The sequence below is a fragment of the Thamnophis sirtalis genome, unplaced genomic scaffold (assembly GCF_051295495.1).
Source record: "Thamnophis sirtalis isolate CommonGarterSnake01/CBP01778 unplaced genomic scaffold, rThaSir2_p1.2 scaffold_1, whole genome shotgun sequence".
NCBI lineage: Eukaryota > Metazoa > Chordata > Lepidosauria > Squamata > Natricidae > Thamnophis > Thamnophis sirtalis.
Genome location: NW_028261381.1, coordinates 138,310,911 through 138,334,230, shown reverse-complemented (window position 1 = coordinate 138,334,230; position 23,320 = coordinate 138,310,911). Strand labels below are relative to the sequence as shown.

Below are 23,320 nucleotides of genomic sequence, written 5' to 3'. Positions count from 1 at the left end.
TTCTATTCTATTCTATTCTATAAGCAAAGATGATTTGCAAGGATAGAAAAGCATGGAGAGGTATGTGTGAATCAGGGGTGGGTTTGTTGCCCCGTTCCAACCGGTTCGGTTGGAATGGGGCCGGCAGCGTCCTCGTACACGCGTGCAGTGCTCGCATGCGTACTAGCACCTGTGCGATGCTCCAGCTGCTCCTGGAGGATCGCGCAGGTGCTGTATGCGTTCTGCGCATGCGTGGAAGCGCAGAACTCGTCAAAACCGGGTAAGAAACGCGGGCGGGCGGGTGGATCCTTCGGCGTTCCCGGAAGTTACTTACTTCCGGGTTCGCCGACCAACCGGTTCACGGGGACCACCGCAAACCGCCTGAAACCCACCCCTGATGTGAATGGTGTGATGCAAACTGGTTCCAATTGGACTTCCTTTTACCAGTCTTTTATATGCTTGCTACTTCCTATCCCTTTTCACGCTGCCATAATGTTGCTTATTCCAAAAGAGATTAGCATGCTAGGGATGGATATGTATCTACAGTATGTAGCAATAGCAGTAACACTTATATACCACTTCACAGCCCTCTAAGTGATTTACCGAGTCAGTGTATTGCCCCCAACAATCTGGGTCCTCATTTTACTGACTTCGGAAGGATGGAAAGCCGGGTCAACCTCGAGCAAGTGAGAATCGAACTGCCGAACTGCTGGTTGGCAGTCAGCAGAATTAGTCTGCAGTACTGCATTCTAACCACTATACCTCCAAAGCTTAATTTTAGAGGGCTAGTTAGTAGCACAGATTAACTCATGCATTTCTGGGCACAAAACACTCCTTTTTTCTGTTTAGAAATAAGAATCTTAAATAGAGATGTTTTTGAAAGGCTGCCTGTTCTTATGGCAGGAAACTTGGAAGCCTCACCATAACCTTGAGAGGACATCTAAACTACTGTGTCTGTCATCTCAGTCCATGCCTAATTCTAAGAAGCAACATCACAAAAGCAATGAATATGCAATTAAATTTGCAGAACAATTATGTTTCACTTCATATCACATTGAGGTTGTTGCAACCCCCATTCATTTTGGAATTAATTGAAACATACAGCTTGATCAGGGATCCTTAAACTTTTGCAGTCAGCTGTATGGTACCTTCTGTGCAGTGGTGGGTTCCGAATCCCGTTGCAACCGGTACGGTACAATGGGGCCCGGTGTCTTCCATATGCATATATGCAGCACGTGTGCACACATGCACAGCACAGGCATGCATCCTTACTTCCACGATGCCTCTGCGATGTTCCAGCTGCTTGGTGCATGGAAGCGCCAAAGAGCTCAAATACAGGTAAGGCGCTCGGGCAGGTGGATGGGCCCTCTGGAGCACCATACTGGAACTATACCAGGTGCTCCCAGCAGGCACCGGTACTCCCGTATCAGGGCCTACCGCCTGCAACTCACCACTGCTTCTGTGCATTCCTCTTCACTTAGTGTTAATCAGCTAATTTATTTTCTTCTAGACACTAAGAATATGTTTGAAGACAGATACTGTAGAGTGCATTTGCTCTTTCCTTAAATCAAGTTCTCTCATAAATCTACATTAAAGAGGGACTAAGTTGATATATTACGTAGGCTGGTTTCCTTCAAAATACTAGTCCATAAACTTTGATTTATAAAGCCCCATGTTTAGATTTGCATTATGTGCTATGCTTTTCTATAATAGCAAATTGCTAAACTGCTGGCACAGAAGAACAAAATGTGTTGCGATAGGGATGGCAGTAAATATAACTCTTTTCCTGCACTCTTGAAAAGTCTTGCTTAGAGATGATACTTTACATTATTACAATGACAAGATTGATCTGGCTACTGACTAAAATAAACAGACAGTTACAAAAAAGAATGAAAGTATTTTAGTTATCAAAAGTAAATAAAATGAAAAACTGAAAATAATCAATTTCTGCAATTACTTTAGTTTTAGCAATGATTTCATTATTTTAATATGAGAAAACCAAGTCCTACGCGCTTTTGTGGTGGAACCCCCTCATTTTACCCACCTTGGAAGGATGGAAGGCTTCATAGACTGTGTACATTTTCTTTCAATCATGAATGAGGCAAAATTCTGAATACCAAATCCATTTTTCAGTGACATAAAGAGCCTAAACATAACAAAAGCACAGGGTAGCCCTGTGTTGAGAAGCCTACCGAAGCATTGTTTGAAAACTTTATTGTGGGCTAGGATGCATGCCATAACTTAGGTTTTTCATCTACAGTCACACAGTGGTTTAGCATTAATAACTAACTGTACTAATTTAATTGCATAGAATGCTTTGAATATATAACTTTAGCTGCTAGTTTTCCTAAGATTCCAGAACAGTGTGGGCTACAAATATAAATTAAATTCATTGCTTCTTTAATCACACCTTCAATCGGACTGAAGCTAGATGAAAAAGACAACAAGGAAACCTCTTCACAAATATCCTTCCTTCTTGTTCGCCCCACCATGAGACAAAGAAGTATGGATCAGGAAAATATTGACAATTTAATTTGAATCATTGATTTGACAATATAGTGTTTGCTGCATGAAAGAACCAAGGTACAGTCCTATAGTACAGGGGTCTTTAACCTTGGCAACTTTTAAGACTTGTGGACTTCGAGTCTTCAGCAAAGCTGGCTGAGAAACTCTGAGAATTGAAGTCCACAAGTATTAAAGTTGCCAAGGTTGGAGACCCCTGCTATAGTATGTATACCTGTGCATGTCAGCCAGACAGTATTTTGATTCAGAGATGGGAATCCAAAATACCTTCAGAAAAAGATACTTTGCTGCATCTGCAACTGTTAGCAACTCTTAAACCAAACATATCCTTTTCAGGAATTGAATTGCAGCTGTAGAGGGCGGTTGTGCAATCCGAGGCACAAATGCAGCTGTTTTAAGTGGCTGTCAGCAGATGCCAGCTAGACAAAACACCCCATATGCTCTAAAACACTTTTAAATTCAGACCACCATTCTTTTATACTTTGCAGACATAAATGGGATTGCAGTCTATTCTATAAATTTACCCTAATTTTCTTCCCTTTTAATTGTTATGTGCTGCCTTAGGAACAAACTGAACTTAAGGTTGTTGAGGATTGTGAAGACACTCTTAAATAGCTTAGCACATAAGCGAAGTTATCCAGAACTGCAAAGAACATTTATTGCTCACTACTGAGTCCTGCACAATAAACGTGAACTTTTTTCAAAAAAATGATTTTATTACTTGACAGACAATAAAAAAGAAAGTATACACAAAATTATAAAAGAAGAAAACAAAATTAAAACTCAGAAAAAAAAGAAATGACAGGACACATAAATTCATGCTCGTAAATGGTGGTCATATCTCATTGTAAATTCCATAGCTAAACTATATTAATTTCATTTCTCTGTTAATGGTATCAATATTGCAAAGCATTGAGTAGTTGGGGCCCCATGTTTAACCTTCAACCAATGCCAAAGAAATGTTTTTGCTAAAAGCAGAGCGCAGAGAATCTATTTTCTTTCAGCAGATGACAATGTCCATGTGACAGAGATATCATTCAAAGAGATATGAATCTCTGAAAATATTATATCAGTTAATACTATAGATAAACACAGATGTTATGGCAACAAAAGATCTAGGTCCATTGAATCTGCCCTTTGTTGATTTCTTTTTTGTTTTTTTTAATGTATACATTTTTAATTATTATGTTTGTGTTTTTATTATTTTTTATTGGATGATGGACATGTGTTTATTCCAAGCATGTTGAAACTCAGTTACTGATGATTGACCAACTATCTCTGCTGGAAGGTGGTTCCAAACTTCTACTATTCTTTCCATAAATATAAATAAATCTGGAATTTTAATAGCACCAATTAGCTGAGTCACATAGTGCTACTTATACTGTAGTTTACTATAAAGTTTAATTTCTGTTGATGAAGCTGTATTTGTAAACGTTTTTGACTTTCTCAGAAAGTTAAAAGTTTGCTCACTTTTCCTTAGATACGGCTTTTTGCTTTTATTATTTCAATGTGAAATGAATACATGAATAAATATTTCATAGCACCATTTTGGGAGGGAGAGTTGGCTTCCAGTCAGCTTCGACTCCTGGTGACTGGACAATTCCATGCAAATTTTCTTGGCAAGAGTTTGGATCCTGGGCCTTTTTCCAATGCTGAGAGAGAGAGAAGGACTGGCCCAAGGTCACCTATTTGGCTTTCACCAGACTAGTCTTCTGGTTTCTATCTTGGTGTCTTAATTATTACTAATTATTTACTACCGGTAGTAGTGTAGTAGTAGTTACTACTGCGAACACTACACGATACTAAGTAGCCTTTAAGTGAATTGCTGAAAGTATGGCCATTTTTGAATGTCTCTCACGTTTCTTGCAAAGAATTTCCCTTTTATATGGCAACAGCACCAAACTGATCTCCCCCCCCCCCCAGGCGTTTGGAGAGTCCAACTGGGTCTTGAGCGCCATGCTTTCCGCCACCATTCCGAGTGGCCGCCTCCCTTTCCATCATATAGGGTTCTTTATGCGGTCATCGCGGGCACGGACGCATTCTGACCACTGACCGAAATAGCTTTTCCAACGGCGCGGGGGAGATGGGAGCGGCGAGAGTCCTTCTCCCCTACAAACCTTTTCCCCGGCGTAGCCAGGCCAAGTGCCCAAACGCGCGAACGCCACCCCCAAAGCCGGCAAGCCCGCACCTCCTTCCCTTTGCTCCGGGAAACTTGAGCTGGCCCAGAGAGAGCGACGGCCCGCAACGGGAGTAGGAAACGACGTCGCGGCCACGGCAGGGACGGAGAGACCGCGGCCGCCAGGAAATGCTGGAAGGCGTCCGAGACCCGCTCAGATGACAGTAAACAATTCTTTTAATTGGGGGAAAGGAGGCTGGGACTCATTTGCACCGCCGCGCCCTCGGAAAGGCTCCGTTCGGTCGCTAAACGGTTCCCCCATTCGGTTACATAAGCGGCACGCTTTTGGCAAGCGCGCTGTCTCTCGCCCGCCCGGGGGGTGGGGGGCGAGCGAGCGAGCGGAGAAAACACACCCTTCCACCTCCTAGAATCGCAACTAGCGGATCTCAGCCCAGGGCGCGCAAAGCGACGGCCGCGATCCTCCCCCTCGGGTCCTGGCCCGCCCTTTCCACCCCCCCCCCCAATCCCCGAGATCATTTCTGCGCAGCGCTCTGCGGCGAAAAGATGAGTCAAGCGGCGCTTTGCCAGCAGCAGCAGCAGCAGCAGCAGGAAGAGGGCAAGAGACGGGGAAGGCCGAGAGGGAGGAGCCGCTGCCAGCGCCATTGATTCAAACGCGCCGCAGCTCCGGGTCCTGGAGCCCTCCAGCTGCAGGGCGGTCTTGGCGAAGGGGCTCGGTGGAGGCGCTGCTTGGGGAGGTGAGCGGAACTCCAGCCGGCAGAGGAGTGGGGCGGGGAGGGGGGAGGTCGAGGATGATGTGGGAGGGGGCCGGCGGGGCAGGGCGCTTGCCTCAGTCCCGACTCGCCGGCTTGTCTGTCACTTTTGAATCATAATCTGAATAGAGCTGGAAGGGACTTTGGAGGTCTTCTAGTCCAGCCCACTGCTCAAGTAGGAGACCCTATACCATTTCAGACAAGTAGCTGTCCACTCTGTTCTTAAAAGCCTCCAGTGATGGAGCACCAACGATTTCCAAGGCAGAACTCTTCCACTGGTTAATTGTCCTGATGCGAACCTGCTAATCTCTCCCCAGCTGCGGTGAGTGATGGGCTGCTTTCGTTGGCGGAGAGAAAGCAAACTTTGCGTCCTCTCGCAGAGTCGGAGTCCCCTGCGGGGAGAGGAATATCAGCCGTGGAAGCACGAGTCGGGTCCGGCGCGCGTGGCGCCGGACTAAAATTGTAAGGGACTCCGGAGTGGGTTGCGGGGCCAACTTCCCCCCTTTCCAACCTTTTACTTTTCAAACTGTCCCGTTCCAGCGATGCCTCGTATTCCTGCTTGGTTATTCTGGAAAAGTTATTTTTATGCAAAAAGTTATTTTATGCATACACGCTGCCCTCGTTGTAGCGTAGTTGTCCTTGCGGCTTTCGTTTCCCTCGCATTTCCTGCCATAATTACTCTTATCCTCCAAAACGCCTCGCGTGCGGTGATGTCGGTAGGCTGTTGGTTTTTCTCTGAAATAAATACCAGGGAGTTTGAACTGGCTCAGTGCTTTGGGAGAGGAAGAACCCGCCTCGTCGACTATTAAGAACTTCCCCCCTCCCTTCAAGATAATTGTTGTAGTAGAATAATTAAAATTCATTTAGGTGCCTGTTTTGACGGATCGCTGTGTTGTCGCAGAGTTAGACTGCATAATTGGCAGGCGAGTTGGCCGGTGCTTGGTGAAAAGGCACGTGGAGGAAGATGGAGAGAACCAGATGTGTAGTTGCCGGCCAGGGTTGGCTTCACAAAATGGGTGTGCCTAAAAATAAGAAAAGAAGAAGAACTTGGCTTTTTTTTAAAGTGGGTGTGCCTCTAATAAGGGAAAATACCTTCTGCGGGATAGGAGGAGGGCTAGTGCAAGACAGAAGGTGGGTTGTGCAACTGAGGACTTGTGCTATTTATATTGTAACTTTGCTGAATCAATTGAAAGAGGCCTAGTTGATACTGTATCTTTTACACTGAGTGTATAGCTAAGAGTTGGGCTGGCATTTTGGGAAAAAGACATTTCTGGTCAATCCTCTAAGAAGGTTTACTTATGTGCTTCTCCTGAAATGTTGAAACATATCTATTCCAGCCTATAAAATGATTCCCCCCCCTCTCATTTAGGCAGGGAATTTCGGGAGCATCAGGAATTATAATCTTACTATAACTTTGCTTGCTTTTTTCTTAACAATTTTATTTTATTTTTCCTGGTAATAGCTACAGCATAGTATGATTCAGTCTTAATTAAAATCAGATTTATTAGAAGTGGACTTTGCAACAATTCTTCTTGTGACCAAAGATGCAGAATAGATCACTCAATATACACTAAAAAAAAATGTTTGGCAACATTTTTTTCCTCCCAATTCACTTGGAATGTATTGAGATTGTCATCAAGGAAAGTCCTTGGCATCTTCTGGGCTGAACTTGGCATGTTCAGTCCTTGGCATCTTCTGGGCTGAACTTGGCATGTTCAGTCCTTGGCATCTTCTGGGCTGAACTTGGCATGTTCAGTCCTTGGCATGTGCTGGAACAGATGCTGTAAGTTGTAAACCTGACATCCTTTAAGTGTGTTTATATCTCCCAAACATCCTTCACTGGTAGAACCACTGACTGTAACAATTATGAGCGTAATTGAACACATTTGCAGTCCATAAGTTGGAGAAAGGCATTATCTAAGGCTGCTGTCTCTAACTCTTTGGGAGAGAGTCATGTATGGAGACCTTGGTGCTTTCTGAGTTTGTTTGTTTGTTTGTAGACATTTAATTTAATGCACTGGTGATATTACCTAGTTAGATATAAAACATCTGCAAGCAAACAAGGTTCAGAGAGCACCATGGATTCCACAATTCAACCCTGAGTTACATATATTATTTGCTATTGGAGGGTCATATATACTTGCACACTTATGGTAGTTCACTGACTGGAAATTTAAAATCAATTAAAATTAGCAACATGATAGGTGCACACATGATAGGTGTACATATTTGTATTTGGCTGTTGCCTCCTGCATGGTTTGTAGTACTAATGTGTAGTGTAGTAGATTGGTAAACTAAAAAAAAACCAAGTTCAAAACTCCCTTGATTATGGAGATTTACTAGGTATTTTGGGACCAGTTGGTTTTTCATTTAACCCCATACATCTTTATGCACCATAAAGAAAAGATAGGTAATATATAAATACATAGGACAGAGGTTTCTGTTCTTTTTAAGGCTAGCCTTCAGTCAGGTCACTATCAAGATTGGCTCTAGATCAATTGTACTAAGAATTATACTTTTTACAGATGAAAAATACTGTGGGGTAGATATGAATTTTACTTATGTATGTGCTTATTTGCAAAGCCTAAAGGAGAAACAACTAAAGCGTTTATAATAATACAAGGCAACCCATTCTCCAAACCAGTTCCAAAAGACGATTGCAATCAACCAGTCTTCCTTGCTTGATGGAAGAACCAGCTTTTCACCAGCTTCCTAAAAACCAAAAGGGAAGACACCAATCCTATTTTTCTGCCAGAAGGGCAAACACTGGAAAGGTGTCTTATGTGGTCCCCAAATGTGACAGTCTCTAATTGGGGAGACATTTAATGAGCTTACCCTGTTATATTTTATCAGACAGACGGATACTACATGGAAAAGATAATTTTATAACTATGTTCTGAACATGAAGGGCTTTAAAGGTGACAACCGACACCTTGAATTCCACCCAAAAGCCAATTGACAACCAGGGCAGTTCTCAGAGTAGAAGTGTGACATGGGTGCCTCAAAGGGCACCCATCATTTCCTGACCTGAGGCAGCTATAGCTTTCTAATGGCCAAGCCCCAATGTTCTGACCCAGTTCCCCAAACACAACAAACCCTCTAAAGTGAATTCAAAGATTATTAGGAGTGCCAGCAGCCTTGGCAAAAAGTTTCTCTCTCACTGCAGATTAATAAATCTATCCAGCTGGAAGATGAATAGTTGTCTGCCACATCTATTCATCTCTGCCCCCTGCCTTTTATCCCCAGAGTTATGGTAGGGTGTCTCTAGAAGCGGTGGTTCTTCCTTCCCAAGGATCAGCCCACAGATTTCCACTGCTCTCCTTTCCTCTGCCATCTGCGCATCAGGCATTGGACCCAGCTGTTCCTCCACTTCCTCATCAGCCACCTCCAGACCTGGGGGCTGTTGACACTCCATCTGAGGGCTGATGGACAGCCCAGGTTCCATCTCTCTCTCTCTCTCTCTCTCTCTCTCTCTTCTCTCTCTCTCTCTCTCTCTCTCTCTCTCTCTCTCTCTCTCTCTCTCTCGCTCTCTCTCTCTCGCTCTCTCTCTCTCGCTATGCTATGCTATGCTATGCTATGCTGGCTGGGGGATTCTGGGAGTTGAAGTCCACACGACTTAAAGTCACCAAGGTTGAGAAACACTGTGTTAAGGCACAATGCCAACTTAGGCAAGTCCTTTTTTCTCTCAGCCCTAGGAAGGATGCAATGGCAAACCATTTCTGAAATCTTGCCAAGAAAACTGCAAGGACTTGTTCAAGCAGTTTTTCTGAGAATCTGACACAATTGAATAGAAGGAAAGGGGGGAAAAAGTAATATGATATACTAATCCTTTCAGAAGCCAAAACAAAAACCCTGAAAAAGCAACAATAACTTTCTGCAATTCATCAGAAATCAGAAACACTGGGCCGGCACTGTTCTGTCATTTGAGTTGCAGTTTAAGAAGATAAACCTGTTCTGTGTTCCAGTAATCAAGGTGATAAAAGAGTTTCAAGATGACAGCTTTATAAAAAAAATATTAACTATTATGGATCATTTTTTTAGAAAGCAACTCCCATTATACTATGCAGCACTTATTTCCATTAGGCTGCATAAGATTGCAGCCTAATATTACTTTGCACTAGATGAAATTATTTAATGCCCAATTTTAATAATGTTAAACTTCTTAAATTTAGTTCTGTGCTATTTTACATTGGTTTTACCATCATCTCTATTCCCTGTTGACCTGACTGTTGCAAATATTATTGCAATGGGGTACATAAAGCATTTTTGGTACTTGGAAATGCAGTATTATAATCCATGTTAAGGAAAAGTGCAAGTACAGTGGAATTTACAGCAGAATTTAGAAGTTGACTAAAACATACACTTTGCTGGTTTGTCTTCTTTTATTAAGTGATTAATACATATCTCCAAGAGGAAAGAATATGCATAAAACCACATTAGTGTAACTTTCTGTCTTTCTCTTTATGTGTAGTGCATTATTAATCCATCAGGACTCTGGACTGGTCTTAATTTTGGTTCAGAGAGTTAACCTGCAAAAGAGTTTCTCTTTTGGGTATAATTAAAGCTGGGCACAAAATGCTTTTCACATTGTTGACATGTGTTGTTGGCACCGTTTTTCAGGGAATCCTGCCCATGTGATTTCACTGACTGTTGTTGGTATTCTCTGTATGCAAGGAGCAAACATTCGTTATTTGCTGTCAGAAAGGCTGGGAACAAAATTATATTTGATTGCCTAAAGGAATAAAAGTGGGTGGAACAAACTGTTTGTCACTGGCAAACATCAAACCATATGTGCCAAACCTCCCTTGTTCATTCTTTGCTTTTATGCCATGTGAAAACAAACAACATTTTAATTATCAGAACAGATGCCTTCATTTTTCATGAATTTCTTGGTAACATGAATTTATTAAAGAAAGGGGATATGTATAAACTGGGGGACCAAAACTACATTTTCTCCTGAAAAAACTTTGGTTATGGCCAAGAATTCCTTCAGATAGGCTCCAGGGTAATCCGCAGCATTACAAAATGGAACAATTATTAAAAAAGACAAAGCATCATATACATAGAATTAAGAATTAAGTAATTTAATTCTTATTGAACCAAATCAGATTTGATTTTGGCTTTGCTCACTTTCTTGCTAGAGCCACACCCAAATTTCGTTAAATTCAAAACTAAGTAGTGTGTTGGATTCCAGAGCCATATTATGTTTCTGAACATTGGCAGTATTATGAAGTAGGATTGCAGTGGTTTGAAGGAAGTATTTTAGATCTTGTGCAAACACAACACCCTCCTTCCTCTATATTAAAACAGCTAAAATAATGTTACTTTTAGTTTAAGAGTCAGATTGATAAATCAGGTTCTTAAAGCAGCTGCATCTTCTTCTCCCCCCCCCCCAAGATCTAGAAAATAAAATTGTTTTCAGTCAAGGAGAAATGAAAGAAATGCAATGAAACACATCCTTCATTTCTATCTTTAAAGATCTCATTTGTCCTGGATGAGTTTCTTGCTCATTCCCAAGTGAGACTGATGCAAACATTTATAGGACAAAAATAGATTTTTTTTCCCCTAAATTAAATACAGATCAGTGCAACACGGACAATTTGGCGGTCATCGTGCTGATTAGTCAACAAGTTTTTAATACAGGAAATAAGTCTTCAGGTTAATTGCTGGTGATAGGAACATAAATCAAGAATATTACATTTGTTTGTTTGCTTATTATTTATTTTTCTATCCTATTTCTAAACTGCCTCAAAGATGTCTAAGAGGTAGCAATCTCCCTAAGGCTTTTGCTGCTCTGAATCATGTATTTGTGATGGGTAGCCTACAAACTGAATGAATGAATGAAGAATGAGCGAATGAGTTGATCTTTCTCTAGTAGGGCATTTGTAGTAGTTAGGTCGGAACGACATTGAGTTACTTATTAATGGTTGTAAATATTTTTATAGGTGGCTCCACCCAAAGCAGGGTGAGTATATTGTACTTCAGTAAACAGTACTGGGATTAATATATAAAAAAGAGCAATATATATTTTTAGTGATGATGAATCAACATATTAAAAAGTCATGAGCTGTTAGAGATTCTTTAGAATCCTAATCTCTGCAGGATTATTAAAGTTGTAGAAAGTATGAAAAAAGGTTAGATATTAGAGACCCAAAAAATCAATGTTTAGTACTGTACTTGGAAAACAGGATGTATTTATTAGAAGACTAAATTCTATCAACAACAGCGGAAGTTAAGGAATAAAAAATGGCCTATTATTAGGCTGTTAAACAACAGCCTAATCAGGGAACCCTCCAGGACCAAAAAACACCTCTACGGAAAGGACAAGCTATTGCATATAAATAGTTAACAAATCCCATTTTCTTCTAACACTAAAGATGTTCCCTAGCCAGGTAATGAAATGTCTGCAAGAAAACAACCAAACTTGCACCAAGGACTCCACTGTGGTAAATCTTGAACCGGAGTCAAATAAGACGATGTGATGGCTGAACAATTAACTGTTTATTAACTAAGCAAATCAACGATAACATACAACAGATTACCTCAGGACCCCGTCTGACAGCTATTTATACCGTAGCTGTCAGACGGCCATCCAATCAGATAGTGGCTTTTCTCTGCTGGCTGACAGGTGCGCGGCAATCAATAGAAAAGACTTCCGCAGTCCTAAACAAACTCTGGTCATAAGTCCGAGGACATAACACACTGGCCTATCATTTTTTTAAAAAATTCACTTTACACATGAAGTATATATAAAAGTACATATGTTCTAATTCTTTAAATAAATATTTAATATTTTTCTGTTAGTAAGACCAAAAAAACAACAACAAAGAAATACGGGAGATTTTCAACATGGTAAATACATTCTTTACTACTTGTCAAAAATTAGCCACATTAGAAATATTCCAAAGAGATTCTGGGACAAGAATTCAACTCCACTCTTCAACACAGGACAAGGCAATTCTTCTCTTTCTAAGTAGGTCTTTGACTATCCAATACCTTCCAGAAATGTTGGAATAAAATTACTATCATCTTACGTTGAATGGAACTGACAAGAATTCCAATCTTAGGACTTCTGGAAGGCTGTAGATTGGAGAAGTCTGACAGATCAGCCTACATAATTTAATTTAATTTAGATACATTTTTTTAAAAAAAATTGTAGGTATAACACTATTAAGAACTTGAGTTTCATCCAAACAGCAGGCTGTGCTTTGAGAAAGGAGCTTTAAGGATAAATTTAGTCTCTTCATTATTTGTTGAAACCCATATTGAGACCAAAAAATTAAACTGCATTTTCCAAGGAAGCCATCAGCCTGCATAAAAAGGAAGGTAGTGACTCATAAGGAAATGAGCTATTCTCTCATCAATAGTCTAGCCCTATTTTATGATGGACATAAAACTACCTTTAATTTTCTGGCTTATTTTATAGAAAGAGAAAGTGTTTTTTTCCGTTAGTGAATTTTGCACTACCTTAATGATGTTTATACTGATGTTTTATAACGATAGCAAATGCGGTCTTTGATCCCTTAGCTTCGCCCACATTTTGCAGAACTTAATGTTTAAATTGCTTTTCATAGAGAAGATGGTGTTTTCTACAGTCCATGCAAACTTTGATCCTGTTTTTCCCTCCCAAATAAATGACACAGCTTTGATGAATTACAGATAAATTGGGATTAAGGAGTTTGTTCTTTCCAAAACAGGGTGAAATAAGGGCACTCCCATATTTCCTAAGCCCTATTGGTAGATGTATATATTTGAGCATCTGGCATTTGAAATTTTCTTTCTGTAAATGGAGGGTTCTTTGTGTTTGAGTTCTCTTGAAACGGAATTAAAGCAAGTTGTTTGTGCTTGGATCACCTGGGCGTGAGGGCTTGTTAGGACTTCACGCAACCCAAAACCTTAAAATAGTTCTTTACTAATGAACCTTGAGGATGCTGCTGTAGATAAAGGAGCAAGTTGTACAAGATCCTGCAATATTGTACAATATGTCGCAAAACAGGACATACAGTTAAGTAACAAGGCAAAGAATATGGAGTGGTTTGGAATTAAGAAGTAATAGGATATACATCTGTATGAGAACCTCTTTCATTCAGCATCCTAGCCTACCACAAGAGTTCAGTGATAACATTTTGTCTTCTCTCTTTATATTTCATGGAAGTTTATTTTTAAAAAGTTTTAAGCTTAAAAATATGCATATCTGGTAGTTTTTTAAAAAATTAATTTAGGAAAGCATATATTTGTGAGCAATTCAAACCAGTAATTATCAACAGTTGCAGCAATGAAAAGTAACTCTACCTTCTCCATGGAGATTTAGCAGTCAACTGCAGATGTCCTCACACATGTATATTTGGATAAAATGGATCTGCAAGTCATTATATTCCATGTGGTATGGAATGTGATAAGAAAAACAAAGTGGATATTTTTGGGAGCAAAATGAGTTTGGTGCTAGAAACTTTTTCTAGATCTGTATATTGTTGCTGGGGCATACAGAGAGTTAGTTCCGAAAAGGAAATATGGCAGTCATGTGATCAAAATCACACCCATTTTTAATAGGTGTTGGTGCCTGCCCATCTTTCTGAAATTATTGAGCATTTTGATACATTTGTTCTCTTACAAGGATCTGCAAAACTTCATAGGCTTCCTGTAGGTGAGGAGCAAAAGAGCCAAGCACATCTTCAAGGCCAGTGTCTTCTCTAGAGTAGGGAACCCTAGCTAAGAAAACTTGCTTTCTAACCCATGGGGAAGAATCTTAGGGAGGGCAGCCCCTCCCCCTCCTCATGATCTGAAATGCATAAATGTCTAAATGGACCTTGAAGTCTGCTAAAGTAATATAGTGGTATGTGGAAGTGACCTTGAGGAACAAGGGGAAGAGATGCTGCCTAGGAAACGATCAGACAAGAGAAGGGGGAGTTGGCTGCCAGATGAAGAAATTTAGATAGGCGGCATCCTAATTGATTGAGCAATTAAAAGTGGTAGCAGGAGATTTGTGCCTTCAGCTTTTCAAGATTTTGTTAATGTTGCCTTACAATGAAGTAAAAATAGCTCATCTGGCTGAGTTTTTAGTCTAGTTTGCCTGGGAGAATTGACAAGCAGTGAACAGGTTTGTCAGGATTTTTTTAAAAAATTAGATCAAAGTAACTGCAAGGAACACTTTTTTATAGATCTTGGGGAGAAGTTAAACCTGCTATTTTTATAAGACCTGCAATTTTGGAAGTATTTGAGGATATTTATTTGGAAAACCTTGAACATATGTGTAGATTTAATTTCATCTTTGTGTCTTGCATGCGTGTATAATAACTGATCAAAACTGACTAAAGCTATTTTATTGTTTTTCTGTTTTAGTATCCTCAGTTTTTAACAGCATAAAAATTACTGATGCAAGCAAAGTCAGACAAAGCAAGATATATATTTTATGCACTGATTCAATTATCCCCATTAATCAGCTAAAGCTTAGTATATGGTAATTTACTGATTAAATTAATTTAAAGCTACATCTTCTGTACTATCATTCATTCTACCTACTGAATTAATGAATAAAGTTCAAAAAGACAATTAGTAATATTTTAGAAATATACCGGTAGTCCCCATAACATTGAAGTAAACTGTTCCATGGAATTTTAATAAAGGATTCGTGACCTCTGGATGAATGGAGCCAAATAAAGTCAGCATGGAAGAAATGGTGACAAGTTAATGAAAGCAGATATTTATATGTTGGATGTTGGATGTTTATTATACTTGTATGCCACCCTATTCCCGAGGGACTGAGGGCGGCTAACAAACAAGTGGGGAAGGGGGGAAATACAAAAAACAAAAAAGACAGAAACAAAATACACAAAACAGATTAAAAACAACACAACAGTCACAGCAATTCAAGTGGGGCTGGGAACTCATCAGCCCCAGGCCTGCCGGAATAGCCAGGTCTTGACAGCTTTGCGGAAAGCCAAAAGGGTGGTGAGGGTCCGAATCTCCATGGGGATATTATAATGTGATCTGCAAGTTTTTCTTTGTTTTTCTTTGTTATAAGATTCTTTGTTATCTGCTGTAAAGCTTAAGAAGTGACCATTTAGTTTTTATACAGTAGGGTCCTTGGTTAATTTCTTGCAGACATTTTATTACCCAACATGGTAACATCATCAGTGCTAGAAGGAATTATAGTTCTTGGTTAGGCTTAGGGTTATGAACCAGTGGACTATATTAAAAAGGAGAAGAAAAGAAGAAGAAAATAATGTGTCCTACAATTAATATCCATAAAAAGGAATTGGATAAAATTCATCACATTTAACTTGGCTATTTTAATTACCTGAATTACCTATTTGTACAATATGTTCAATCAAATATTAATCAAATGGGTCACTATAACAAAAACAATATCAGTGTGATTAGAAAACCAGCTAAGAATATTATGCAAATATATCTATTGGTTCTTTAAATAAATTGCAGAAATGTGTGGGGAGAACACAACCATAGCAGGACAACTAAACTTCTTAGGATCTCTTCTCTGACTTACTACTGAAGATTAGCATAATTGGACAGATGTGAAAATCACCCTTATAGTCAGTGACACATCTGAGTGAGAGTTGGGTCAGCTTTTACTTACATTAGGGCTACAAAATCTGTTTTACAAAAATCCAGGTGACAATAGCAACGTTTAAATTTTCTGTGCCTACTTTCTTTGATCTAACAGTCATCCAGATTTTTGCAGTCACATGCCAATATCCCCATTTCTACCTTATGTGGACTATCTGCATCAGATTTTCCAAATTATTAATTTCCTCTTGGAGGAAGAGTGGTTACTGTATCATCATCATCCACCTGGTTTGATATCAGTACAAGGTCTTGTATTGGGGGGCAATATAAGGCTGCAGGCTGCTGTTTCCTTTATGTCACACACACCCTACTCACAACTCCATGTGCTTTTCCATCCAATAACAGCTGAATCAGCATTTAGCTCTGCTCTGAGGACTCCTCTCAAGGATAGGATCCACCTGTTTCCAGGCTCAGAAGCAGTAGGCTTCCAATAAATGCCACTTGCTCTACAACAAGTAGAGAAGGTCTTTATATATTTTCCATGTGGCTTAAGTTGGACTTCTGAAACTTAGCATGACTTGCTAAAATGAAGAATGAACATTCACCCATGAATACAACTCTGATTTCAATGGCATTTAGGCAAGGCAAAATGTAAACATGTCACTTTTATTTATCCTATTTTAATACCAATATGACAAGGTTTGTCAGACTTGATGGAACTGCCAGTGTCTGTCATAGGCTTGCCCAGGCAATGCAAGGAGCTAAGTTTTGCTTCTGCTTCGCTTGGGCAAGTCTGCCGCTGGTTTAGCCAGGCTAAGCCAGGAACAAAGCCCAAAGTTTTGAGATTCTGGGCAAACGTCTTAAAGTTTAAAAAGATGTGTGAGACTCCATCTAAAGGGAACTTTCAGAATGACATAAATGCTTATATTTGCAACAGAGATTTCTGGGTTTCTGTTCAGTTGCTTTTAAATGGGTGATTCTTCTGTTAGTGCTGGCTATTGGCTTCCAACTGTAAGCTACCTATGAGTGCCGTGGCAAAAGACTTAGAATCGTGAATCAACAATGGAATATAGAATAAGAGAGTTGGAAGGGACCTTGGAGGTGTTCTAGCCAACCCCCTACTCAGGCAGGAAACCCTATACCAGGGATGGTGAACCAAACTGGAACACGCACATGCCAGAGTGCCAGAAACACGAAGACCATAATGCGCATGTGTGTGCTGGCCAGCTGGTCTTTGTGTTTCTGGACATGCATGTGTACCGGCCAGCTGGACTTCAGTTTCCAGCATTCCAGCATGTGTGAAGACCAGCTGGCTGGTGCACATGTGTGCGCTGGAACCCGAAGAACAGCTGGCTCACAGAGAGGGCTCTGCATGCCACCCCTGGCACACATGCCATAGGTTCGCCATCATGGCCCTATACCATTTCAGACAAATGGTTGCCCCGATATCTTGTTAAAAATTTCTAGTATTGCAGCATTCACAACTTCTAGAGGCAAGTTGCTCCACTTAGTAATTGTTCTAACTGTCAGGAAATGCCTAGGTTGCTTCTCTCCTTGATTAGTTTCCACCCATTGCTTCTTGTCCTGCTCTCAGGCGCTTTGGAGAATAGCTTGACTCCCTCTTCCTTGTAGCAACCTGTGAGATATTGGAACACTGCTATCATGTCACCCCTGGTCCTTCTTTTCAATAAACTAGACATACCCAGTTCCTGCAACCGTTTATATATTTTAGCCCTAATCAACTTTGTTGCTCTTCTCTGTACTCTTTCCAGAGTCTCAACACCTTTTTTGCATTGTGGCGACCAAAACTAGATGTGGTACTCCAGGTTTGGTCTTACCATGGCCTGGGTTAATATAATCAGACTGCCGAAGGACAGAATGGGGAGTTGCTCTCTAAGCAGAACTGAACGTACCCACTAGATGGCAAAGGAACTGCTTCTGGAATTGAAAACATATGTTTGCAACCCAGCACATTCTGTACATATGCACAGACATAGTAAGAGGACTTTATGGAAAATAGAAGTGCAGGCAAAAGTGAGTCATAAGGAAATAGCCTATTTTACTTTGTTCCCAAATATCCCATAATATGCCTTAGCTCTAAATATATCTGCAATATGAAGGGTGTTGATTTTGTTTCTGAAGAAGCCACACAGAGATGAAGTTGTCAGTAGCTGCCTTATCTACTTGGTCAGGCAAGTTTTTGCACTACTGGTATTTGTTTTTGTCAGTACTATTTTACAGCCTAACTCACTTGGGGCCCAAATTGCCATGAAAAGGCATGGAATGGCCGGATAGTCTAGAAGTATGTAGCTTTGGAACTATTGCAAAATAAAGTTCAGAACAATTCTGGTCAGAGAATCTTAATTAGTGAACTTTGTCCCACAACAAAATAGCAAGGATTGTTTTCTTTGAGTCAATTCTTGGTGCTTCCAACTTTAATACGATACTTTTGCATGTGAATTTCATTTGTCATGGCAAACATCCATTTTAGAGGGCTGATGATTAATATCCATGTCTAAACACAGTTGAGCTTTACTCTAGAATTTTTTACTTTTAATCTAAATGAGGTTTATGGTAATTTAAGATTTGTAAAATAAGTACCTAAACAACACTATCTACATTTAGGAAAATTAAATCATGGGATAGGCTGCAGGAAATGAGTGAAGAATGAACATAGCCATAGAATAAGTTTTCTTGTAGGGATAAATGGGTAATTTTAAAGCAAATTGTAATATATCTCTCCAAAATTAATAATAGTTTGGATTATTCTTCCTTGGATTATATCCTTTAATTAAAAAACTTGGGGAAAATCCTGGTATTTGAGGAAATTGGATACGTTTTTGCATGCTTCAGAAATATTCATTCTTCACAATAAACTATTACTTCCCTCCCAACAATTTGGCCAGCGTTCCATCACTCAGGCTGGGGGGTCAAAATTTACACCCCTCAGATAGGGTCCACAACTTGGGAGTCCTCCTGGACCCACAGCTGACTTTTGACCATCATTTGTCAGCTGTGACCAGGGGGGCATTTGCCCAGGTTCGCCTGGTACGCCAGTTGCGGCCCTACCTGAATCGGGAGGCCCTCACAACAGTCACTCGAGCCCTTGTGATCTCTAGGCTGGAATACTGCAATGTGCTCTACATGGAGCTGCCCTTGAAGAGCATCCGGCGACTTCAGCTAGTCCAGAATGCGGCCGCGCGAGTGATCGTGGGCGCACCACGGTTCGCCCACATAACACCGATCCTCCGTGAGCTGCGCTGGCTACCTGTTGATCTCCGGGTGCGCTTCAAGGTGCTACTTACCATTCATAAAGCCCTCCATGGTAGTGGATCTGACTATTTGAGAGACCGCCTTCTGCCGATTACCTCCCTTCGTCCCATCAGATCGCATAGAGTAGGCTTCCTCCGAATTCCATCCGCCAGTCAGTGCCAACTGGCGACTACGCGGAGGAGAGCCTTCTCAGTAGCAGCTCCGACGCTTTGGAACGATCTCCCTGTGGAGATTCGTACCCTCACCACCGTCCAGACCTTCCGCACAGCCCTCAAGATCTGGCTATCCCGTCAGGCCTGGGGATAGGACTTTACTCTCTCCCCACCCGAATGCTGAATGAATGTTGTGTTTTATTGTTTTATTTTATTATACTCCACATTTTCTTTTTGTGTTTTGTCTTGCACTCCCTTCCTACAAATTGTAAGCCGCCCTGAGTCCCCTCAGGGAAAAGGGCGGCCTATAAATGTCAAATAAAATGCTAAAAAAATATATATGCTAAAACTACACTGTTCACAACTGTACTGCTGCCAGTAGCATATCTTAAAATGTGGCTATAAATGGAAAACTTCAACAACATTAGCAACATTTTCTCAGTGAGATTTAATTCCGCATCTTTATCTAACTCTCTACCTGAGCCCTGTTCTAATCCAGTTATTACGATAAATGTGTCTAGATGGACCTTTAGAGTTTATCTAGAGAATCTACTTTGTAACTTTTAAGTAACCAAACAATATACTATTATGCAACCTGATTTTTAAAATCAGAAATACATAAAAAATCACTTGCGATTTTATTTGAAAATAATTTGAACCAAAACACTGATGAGAGCAATATGAATGAAGAATTTACAAGAAATTGTAACCAGGATAATTATAGCTTGCAGCATTCTGAATTTTCAACTATTTCCACTGTTTCCATCCCTGTTCCCCACAACCTTCAAAATTGAATATTGTATTACATTTTAAAATAGTATCACAAGATAAAGACCTACACCCATGATGGCGAACTTATGGCACACGTGTCAGAGGTGGCATGCAGAGCCTTCTCTGCTGGCATGTGTAGCCCCAGGTCAGATCTCCGTGGTGTTTCTTTCATGAACTTGGTTTCCTTGCAAACGACGAAACTGAAGCTCACCAAAGAAAAAGATCTTACCTCTTGCTGTGCTGCCGTTGTTGGTATGCGCTGCCTCCCGCCAGCCAACTAGTCTTTGGGTGTCCGTGCATGCACACATGCATGTCTGGGCATGTACACATCTGCACATGCACGCCAGTGGTGGGTTCCTACCGGTTTGGACCAGTTTGGCCAAACCGGTAGTGGTTTAGTGGCCTGGGTCTCTGGAACCTGCCACACCCCTAAACTGGCTCTCCGGGCAGCACTGTAGATGCCACCACCTTGTTTTTTGCTTCTGTGCATGCGCAGAACATTTTTTATTGCATTGTGCATGCGTGCACAGTGCCCCCACGAGCGAAGCAGCAGTAGTGCCTGCCGGAACCCACCTCTTATGCACACATTTGTGCATGACCATGCCTGTGGCATTGCACACCTTTCAGTTTGGGCATGCGCGCCCATGCAGTTTGGGTCCTCAGTGTCTAAAAGGTTCACCATCCCTGACCTAGACAGTTAGAAACGTTTTAATAAGAGAAGCCCTACTTCTTTCAATGGTGCAGCGTTTTCCCTCTCTCCAGACGAAGCCCATCACCGCTAGCCAGTTTACAATGATGGAAGCAAATTGAGGGTGGGGAGGGGGAGGTTGAACACAGTACTTTAAATATGCACAACATATTCTACCATTTTCGTCCAAGAGTTTACAATAGTTTTCATTTTTTATTTAACTCCAAAAATGTCCTTAATTTACAACTCTTTAAAGTAGTTGCATCGTTCCCTGTGATTCCAAAGCACCTGCCAGAAAGAGTCTTGAGAAAAATGATGATGCATTCAGACTCTTCTGTACTTTGAAGCATGTTTTCACAATGAAGTTTGAAGCATTTCAAAGTCTACATGAACTGACAGCTTCCATCCATGCTGCTTTTGGGGGGGGGGGGTTGAAGAGTATTCTTCCATGCATACTAAATTAACTTTTTTCATCATTGTGAAGAAACACACCCAGTCCCTAACTGAACTCTGCCTTCTGCAAAGGAGGCTTCATTTTCCAATTTATTACATGCCTGAGGACATTTGTGCTGTAAGCTTGTTAAACAAGAATGAGGAGTGGCAATAAAAACAAAATAATGACTTTCAAACTTCAGGTGTAAGTTAGTTATGATAACCTTGATTGAAATGACACAAGCACATTTTATCTTGGCATGAATCATGTGTAATCTCCCAAAACAATGTGCGCAATTATCACTGATTCTTCTTTCCTCTTGCTCTTCACCCACTGAGGTTTATGGGAGTCCCAGAATAATGTAACGATGATTTTTATGTAAGTGGCAGGTGAGAATCTGAGATTTCTTACCTGCCATAGATAGAAGGACTTTATACTAGCAGAAAAACCTAATCTATTATGGTCAGGGTTCCAAGCAACACCCCCAATTAAAGAAAATTCTCAGGCTTGAGGTTCTTCAAAGTTCCATTTATTAGAGATGTCATATTGGCACATCTGGGAAAATCCAAATCTGAAAGCTGCTAGGTTTTCCTCACCCAAATGAAAGTTCAAGTCCCTGCCCAGCACCCATATGTCCCTCACATGGTCCAATCAGGCACTATCCCAACTGGAGATGCCTCCCTGTCACGCCACTCCAGGCGCAGGGCAAGATGTCCCGGAGTCTCTGAGAAAAGAATGTTATTTTGATTATATCTACCCCACTCTATATAATTCCCCCTTCCCAATTTCCCGCAGCATTAAATGTGGCTGGCCTGAAGCCCAATGCAAAAGATGGCTTCCAGGCCTGACAGGAACTAGGGAAGAACTGCATCTCTTGAACAAGAACCAATAGAACCAAGGAAGTATTATTAGATACTGTAATTGTACAGTATCTGCAATTGTACAGTGGGAATAACCTTGAGAGACTGTAGGCAGGGGAAGAGTCAGATAAGAGGCAGCTTAGTCTGCAAAAGGAACGTGGACATGGCAAACAGCTCAGAAAGGATCCTCCTTAGTTTTTCTAAAGTGTATTAGTATCACATAAACATGCATGCCATTCAGGTAAATCCATTCATACAGTGGAGCCATTTTAAAATTAGTCACATAGGTATAGGTCAGTGATGGCTAAGCTTTTTGTTGCCGAGTGCTGAAAGTGTGTCTGTGCATGCACACCCCCATAATGCAATCTGTGTGTGAGACCCCTCCCCTGTGTGCCCTGCCCCACCTGTGCATGTGCATGCCCCCCTGCATCCCCCGCCGCTCTGTGCATTCAGACATAACCCCCCTGCATGTGCCCCTCCGCACACACATGCACGTGTGACCCCGCCATGTGCAACCCCCCACACATGCACACGCATCTCCCGCATGCACCCTGCCCAAGCACAGCAGAGACCCAAAAATCAGGAGGTGCACGGGCATGCACAGTGGAGCTGAGCTGGGGCAACGGCTCACATGCTCACAGAGAGGGCTCTACGTGCCACCTGTGGCATGCGTGCCATAGGTTCACCATAGGTTCCTCATGGTAATAAGGAAACATAGATTTCAAACCTGAATTGTTTTTATTAGGCATGATATCAGAAAAACGTGATAAGAAAAATATGTATTTAATATTACATGTCTTATCAACAGCAGGGATTATTTTTGCACAATACTGGAAAAATGAAGATATAGCGCGAGAGGAAGAAATAGTCAAGAAAATATTAGATTGTGCAGAAATGGATAGATTAACATTGATTCTACCAATGGTTGAAAAAAAGGTGTGGAGATTAAGAAAGTAATCTGTATTGTTAAGCAAATTAAATACCCAGACAACACGATGTTTATTAAGCACTAAGAAATGTATTTAATAGAAAATCTTTTTTTTTAAGAACTAGTGAGTTAGGTAACTGACAAAGGGTATATGCATTCAATCTGTGAATAGAAGTTTGAAGCACAGGTTCAGTTCTTCAAATTGTAGGCATGAGCTAATATAATTAGATTCTTTTTAATATGGTGGCGAAAATGGTGGTTGTGCTGATGATGGTACCTATAATATATAGAAATTATATATTA

At 40.9% G+C, this 23,320-nt stretch overlaps 1 protein-coding gene across 3 annotated transcripts in view; it reads left to right on the top strand.

Moving 5' to 3' along the window:
• The first annotated feature begins 4,464 nt into the window (after positions 1-4,464).
• Positions 4,465-23,320, top strand: part of SYNE3 (spectrin repeat containing nuclear envelope family member 3) — a 79,203-nt gene continuing 60,347 nt past the window's right edge. For 2 of the 3 annotated variants that reach the window (XM_087726052.1, XM_087726065.1), the window contains exon 1: positions 5,265-5,373. The gene's annotated coding sequence lies outside the window, so the exon portion shown is untranslated. Of the gene's footprint in view, positions 4,843-5,264; positions 5,374-23,320 lie in introns of those variants that run through there. The other variant, XM_087726059.1, reaches the window with a different exon arrangement.